At 38.3% G+C, this 7435-nt stretch overlaps 1 non-coding gene across 1 annotated transcript; it reads right to left on the minus strand.

Annotated features, from left to right (window-relative positions):
- Positions 1–4333: 4333 nt before the first annotated feature.
- Positions 4334–4406, minus strand: TRNAK-CUU (transfer RNA lysine (anticodon CUU)). Its single transcript has one exon. It is a non-coding gene; the product is annotated as a tRNA-Lys (tRNA).
- Between the last annotated feature and the right edge of the window lie 3029 nt (positions 4407–7435).

The following is a 7435-nucleotide window of genomic DNA, read 5'->3' on the forward strand; positions in this document are numbered from 1 at the left end:
GTATTTTTAAAGACCCAATAAGGATTATTTTATTCTGGAAATTGTTTCTGACAACTAATTTATGCTACCTCAATATGACATATACTTTTTTAAAAAAAGATTTACTTATTTATTTGTTTGTTTATTTATTTATTTGAGAGAAAGAGAGAGAGACCAAGGAGTGCAGGCAGAGGGGAAAAAAAGAATCTTGAGCAGACTCTGCTGAGTGCTAAGCCTGATGGGGGTTCAGTTTCATGATGCTGAGATCATGTCCTGAACTGAAATCAAGAGTCAGACACTCAACCAACTGACCCTCCCAGGTGCCTTGACATGTATTCTTTTATATCTTAACACCTATAGCTCTTATTTGCTTAGATATTTTTGTCCTTCCTGAAGAATAACCTCTGAAGGAGACTCTATCTTCTTATCTTTCTTTTTTTTTTAATATTTTATTTATTTATTCACGAGAGACACAGAGACACAGGCAGAGGGAGAAACAGGCTCCATGCAGGGAATCGACATGAGACTCGATCCCAGGACTCCAGGATCACTCCCTGGGCTGAAGGCAGGCACTCAACGCCCCCCAGGCATCCCTATATTCTTATCTTTCTGTGGTCAGTGGCCTGATACAACCTCCACATTCCGAAGTGACTCATGAAGTAGTTCTGGAAACAATGACAGTCATCCTTACTGAGCCATTACCATGTGACAATGATAGGCCAAACTTCAGTGACATCTTAATGAAAACTGCATATGTCACTATTTCTATATTTTGGCGATTTCTATAATTTTGTGATACTTTTTAATCGTTTTAAATCCCCGTTTCTGTGCAATAGCAATTGTAAAACCCTTCAAAATAAGTATGTATCATATGCTGGTTCCAAGAAGGGGGCAAGTTGGGGTAAACCACATCCTGCTCTCAGAGGAAACAGTGAAGGCAGTGAGAATGACCTGAGGAAGGCAGGGGTAAGGGATCTGGGGTGATAATGTGGACCTCGCCCTGTGAGGGTTTATTAGCAGCAAACTGCTCATAAAAGTGACAAATTCTCTGTTTTTACACTGCCAAGCGAGTATTTCTAGGTTCATTTGTGGGAAGGAAATCCAATAGATCCAGAAATTGCTTTAGTGATTCCAGTTTATGTTTCATAGGGCTACTGGAACAAGGTACCACAAACTCAATGAATATAACTCAATGAAATAACAAAAATTCATTCTCTCACAATTCTGGAAGCAAGGAGTCTGAAATCAAGGTGTTAGCAGGGTTGGTTCCTTCTGCCCTGGGGCAGAAACTCTGTCTCTCTTATCTCCTGGTAGTCGCCTGCCTGCAATCCCTGGCATTCCTTTGGCCTGTAGCTACATCACTCCAATATCTACTTCCATCATCACATGGCCTTCTTCTCCATGTGTCTAAATTTTCCTCTTTTCAAAAGGATACCCTAATCTAGTATGACCTCATTTTAACTTAACTATACGTCACAAAGACTGTATTTCCCTAAATTCACATTCATAGGTTACAGGAGCTTGACCTTGAGTATATCTGCTTGGTATATCTTCATAATTCAACCCAGAGCACCCCCTCAGATTCCCTTGGATAGGCTCAGCATACAGACCTTGCCACCTCTTCGAGGGTGGTGGTATTGAGGATAATGAAGAAGCGAACATGGCCTGGGAGTCCTGGGGTTCTGTGTCGCCAATCCCCCACCACTCCACTCATGCAGGTGGATGAGGCTAAAAAGCATGCTTATTTATTTTTATTGTTTCAGGTCCTGAAATTGTATTTGAAATACATTTTGAGCTCAATTAAAATAATTCTGAAGTGGATATTTGCTATAAAGCATTAGAGTCGAGAGTGTCATAATATATATTTTTTTGATTTTTAAAGCATTTTATTGTGGAAATTTTGAACACACTCAAAAGTGGAGAAAATTGAATAATGAACTCCCGTGTATCAATTGTGCAGCTTCAACCATTATCAGTATTTTGGTATCTCACTTCATCTACCCCCTACTCCCAGGTTATTATTTTTTTTCCTAAAATATTTTAAAGCAAAATCTAGATAGACATCATGTCGTTTCACTTGTAAAGACTTTAGAATATATCTCCCATAGAGAAGGTTAGTGGCATTATGAAAAAAAAAAAAAAAAGGCCCTTCCCTGTCCACCTGAATCTCATTCTTAGAGGACAGATTCTTCTCCCATGTAGATAGTTTAATTAGACTCTTTTCTCATACTTAGCACCTGATATTGATCATCCATACCCTGCCCCCCTTCTCCTGAGGGTATTCCCTTTCTTAGCCGGATCACTGTTTTAGTTATATATTGCTTTGTAGCCAATTATCCCCAAACTTAGCAGCTTAAAACAACAAATATTTGCCATTTCAAGTTTCTGTGGGTCAGGGATTCAAAAACATATCAGTTGGGTATTTCTGGTTGAAGGTCTCTCATGAGGTCGAGTCAGGATGTCAGTGGGAGCCGCAGTCATCTGAAGGCTTACGTTGGCCTGGAGGATCTATTTCCAGGATGCTTCATTACATGACTGTTAGCAGGAGGCCTCAGTTCCTATTAGCTGTTGGCAGGAGGCCACATGCAACTCTGCAGAGGGTTCCTTGGGTATCTTTAGAAGATGGCAGCCAGTTCCCTTAGAGAGTTACTCAAGGAGATCAAAGAGGAAATCACAGTGCCTTTTATGATCTGGTCTTGGTAGTGATATCCCATCACTTCTATCATAATCTACTTATTAGAAGCTAGTCATCAAGTCCAGCCTGCACTCAAAAGAGGAAGAATAAGCTTCACCTCTTTAAGGAAGGAGAATTTAAACATTTGTGGACATATTTTTAAACTGCCGGAATCAGGGCAACTGGCTGGCTCTCTCAGAAGACCATGCGACTCTTGATCTTGGGGTTGTGAGTTCCTGTCCCACATTGAGGGTAGAGATTGCTTAAACATACAAACCTTAAAAAAAATCACCACAATCATCAATGGGTGGACATCATGAAAAAATGGAGAAGGAGCTAATCAATGGTATATGTCATTAATGAACAACTGGTTTGGCCTCTAGGTGAAGATGACGAGATCAACTACATCTAAAGAAATTCTGAAGATTTCCCTCTATGTTCCTCCTCTTAAACATTTTTTAAAAGTACTCTCTACATCTAACATAGGGGTCAAACCCCAAGATCAAGACTCTACCACCTCAGCCAGCCTAGGACCCTTCTTTCTCTTAACTTTTGACTCCCTCTCTTCTCCTTGCTACTGGATCTTAGAGAACCTTAACATTTTTCTAGCTGTCCCAAAACTACAGTGTCCTACCCAGATTTTATCTTCCTCCTCAAAAGTTCTCTATACTTATAAATTATTGTTTAGTCATTTCCTTCACAAGACATCTAGTCATGATTTTTACTTCCTCAGTCTAGACTAGCAGACCTATACTTTCAAGCCCAATTACATTTTTAGGCTTGGGTGGAAGGGATCTCAGAAGTCATTTAGCCATTAGGAAATTAAATCAGTGAGCCAAAATTCACATTCTAACAAATGATTAAAATAGAGGAGAAAGAACACTAAATAAACTGAAGAATTATAAAATAACAGAGCCAGACGTGCTCTTAAGATTTTCTAGTTTAAGTCAATGGCTCTCTTTAGGGATTAAAGTAAGAGCCATTTAAACATTTTGTTCCAAAGCCACCCAGCTAGTGAGGGGGTATAACTTAGACTATATTTCAAGTTTGTTAACTTCCAATTTAATATTCTTTTTACTATACTACTTATTTTGGCCTTCCTTATTAGAGGTTTCATAGATTACTTCCAGATTCTGTTTCAGCTTTACTTAGAGTCAATTTGCAACAGGATAGGTTCCTTATGTCCTGGTATGTAGTTAGGCTGGTAGTTAGAGTTAAGCATATATTTTGGTCTGAAGCAGGACTTCTTGGACATAAAAGAGGGTGGTATTAATAATAATGTTAGGCTGACAGGTATACATTAGGAAGGCTTTGGGCAAACTGTTATAAGTGGAGATCAGTTTGTAGGTCTCATGATGAATAGAGATGAACACAGAGAGCAAAATGTTCTTACCCTCGTTATTTCTGAATACGTTCAATGTATATGTCAATTTGACCACAAACCATAATGTAATAATAATAATTAGAAAAAGAGATTTTTAAAATTGCCTTCTGGATGTCCTATAGCTTCTTTGGAAATGACAGGAAAGAGACCTCCAAATTTCTGATGGAGAGTTAATTTATTCAACAGATACTTATTGTTTATTTTGTACCAGGCATTGTTCAAGGAGCCAGACATATGATAGAACACAGACAAAAGCGTCTATGTTCTTGCAGACTATTTTTCTAAAGCAAGCCCTATGCCCAACGTGAGGCTTGAACTCATGATTCTGAGATCAAGAGTCCCATGCTCTACCAACTGAGCCAGCCAGGCATCCCCAAAAGCCTCCATGTTCTTGAAGCCTACTTTTTAGTAATTAAATAAAAATGATCTTACTAACTTAAACAATTAGCAGGATTTGGGTCTTGCATTCCTTATTCAGTTGGGGGTAGAGATATTACTGAGGTATCTACATTCTTAGGACAGACTCCTTGGTGACCTATGCCATATACTATAGAGCAATAGATGAAGATGTAAATCAGGGATGCAAATGAAGTCATGGCTCAGACAGTTTTGTTTGTGAAAGTATCTGAGCAATATGGGAGCTACTCTTGTGACCTTGAACTCTCTAGTCCTATAGTCTGATCCAATGAGCTGATTTGCTTCAACAGAGTAAACTCATTTGTCTTGCCCAAGGGAAGCATTTTGCCAATTTTACAGTTGGATAGTTCCTTTAAAAAAATACATTAGTAGTTATTTCAGCATTAAGATTTGCCATAAATTAAATCTGTGCAGATTTCCAGCTGAGCTAGAATTTTACCAAAATAATAGAGTCCCACTAATTACTATGTTAAGTAAATCCTCATCCTCTCTGTAAATAATGTAGGTGGTAATTTACTCTTCTGTAGATGTATAAATTAAGCCACCAGGAGGTTAACTAATTTGCTCAAGGTCACAGTATGTGGCAGGGTTAAAACTGAATCTACAAACCTTGATTCCTAAATTTTAAACTCATAATCTCTTTCCCTGTATTTAGCTATATATATATTAACCTATATTTGGAAATAAAAACTTATGTATGTAAATAATAGCTTATATATACAAATGATAACCTATTTCTAGAAATGCCTTCTCTATCCATATATGGTAACACCAGTGTGAATGTAGTAGTAATGGCGTTGGGGTTCATCCAACAAGATCTATTGAGTGATTATTTTATTCTAATGATCTTAAGGAATAGAAGATAGGGATGAATTTTAGGACAAAAAACATTTGCTTTCCCAAACTTAACCAGTTGTTTGTGTGGCAGGGTGTAGAAAAAAATTAATCGAACTTTACTTTTTAAGTTTGCCTGTATTAGGCAAGAATGGCCTGTGAGTAGCTCTTCTGGGCCATACCGAATACCTTGGCAGCTACTTTATGGCACTTATAGAAGTAGCAGAATTTCAAAATTAGGTGTATAGGACAAGTTCTTACTTTCTATATTTTACGGGAAAATACCACCCTTAACTCAGTTATTCGAGAGAAAGTCCAGTTGCATATTTGCTACGACCGATAACCACCATCATCACCATTATCGTCTAAACGTAGTTAAGCACCCACCTGTGTTTTGATGCCTGTGACACTGATGGTGAGAAATGAATAAGAAACAAGACAAAGGTCCTGAAATGGTTCTCTAATTTTTGCAAAAAGGAGGATAAGAGGGTTTGTTCTGATTCTCTTGTGCCATATAATAATGAATAAAAACAATTTTCTTCCAATTACTTATCCTTACACTTTTTCTTTAATAAAAAGACAAACAAGTTTAAGAATGCCAATGGGTAAAAATTGCATATCAATCATGACCTCCTAAGAGAAAAATCTACAATGGCTTTTCTTGGAACCGTAGTCCCAGAACAACAGTGTGTCAATGCATCTCAGGCCAACAAAAAAAGTCCCAAACACCAAGCTACACGAACTCCACACAGGACTGTTTTTATTCCACATATCATTTATATATATGAAAGAGAAAAAAAGCACATTTAAGGTTCACATTGCTCAATATATTCCTCTAAACATAAATTAATTCTATTTAGCTGGAAAACTATTAGTCTTTTAGGATAGTCTGGTCATGCAACTGATCCATCCTTACAGATTGCATCGATTTCTTTGAAAAACCTGCACAGGAAATGACTAGGATCAAATCTTAGAAATTATGCATGTCTAAAGTAAATTTAATTTTGGAGGGTGTTAATTTGGAAAGATCAAGGAGATTAAGCAGAAGAAATTGTTGCATGCAAAAAGAAGCATTACTTTAATTTTCTGGATGAACTGTTTTCCTGCTTGATCAATTTCTTTTTTTAGAAGTTTGGCCAAAAAGGATTATAAATATCAAATTTTAAGTAATGTACAGCTTGCTTCTCAACTCTCTGTCTCTCTGTCTGTCTCTCTCACATGTACACAGACACACACGCACAGCACATCTCTAATTTTCAGGTCTTTACTGATGATTCCAGAGCAGACAGTGGGTTAAAAGGTTTAGAAAAGACCAGTAGGACATATGTTTCTAATGTTATGAAGTACAAAGTCTGTAAGCCCATAGGACACTAAGAGACGAATGAGTCACATCAGTCCATCAAAAGAGTTCTGAAAACAGGCAAATTCATCCGAATCTGTGTTGCTACTGAAGAGTTGTAATTTGTGAGCTGTAATGACGAAACATGCAAACAAATTATAGTATCCTCTCCTCACAAAAAAAGCCAAAATCACTTGACCCTGAATCTCCCTTTTGATATTGCCTTAACTCTTTTCGAGCAAACCTCTTCAAAAATGGCTCTGATTCTTATTCTTCCTTTCAGGCCTGAACTTGCTCCAGATTGTTGCTCTTACTGTGCCATTCGCAAGGTTCCTGTCAGCGTCACTACTGAACCCCTTCTTGTCAAATCAAAGGGCTAATTCTCAGTCCTCAACTCCCTCGATGACTGGATACAGTTGAGTTCTCTCTCTTTCTGGAAGCACCTCACTTTCTTCACTTTGGAGGAAAACCATTTTTTGGTTCTTCTATGATCCGGCTGGTTGTTCCTCCAGGACGCTCCAATGACTTCTATCTCACCCAGAAGACAAGCCAAGGTTCTTACAATGGCCCACAATGTTTGTCTGTGTTTGTCTCCCAGCCCTCTCTCCATCCTACAACTTCTGTCTTACACTTGGTCTGTCACTTCCTTCCCTCCTGCCATCTTGGCTTCCATCTGCTTCTGTGGATGGGCCAGGTATGCTGCTGCCTCAGAGCCTTTGCACTGGCTGCTCCTCCTCGGGGAATCTCTGCATGAACTGCTCTGTTACTTCCTTCAGGTTTTTATTCATGTGATGTTGTATCTGGTACT

This window comes from Canis aureus, chromosome 36 (assembly GCF_053574225.1).
Source record: "Canis aureus isolate CA01 chromosome 36, VMU_Caureus_v.1.0, whole genome shotgun sequence".
Taxonomy (NCBI): Eukaryota; Metazoa; Chordata; class Mammalia; order Carnivora; family Canidae; genus Canis; species Canis aureus.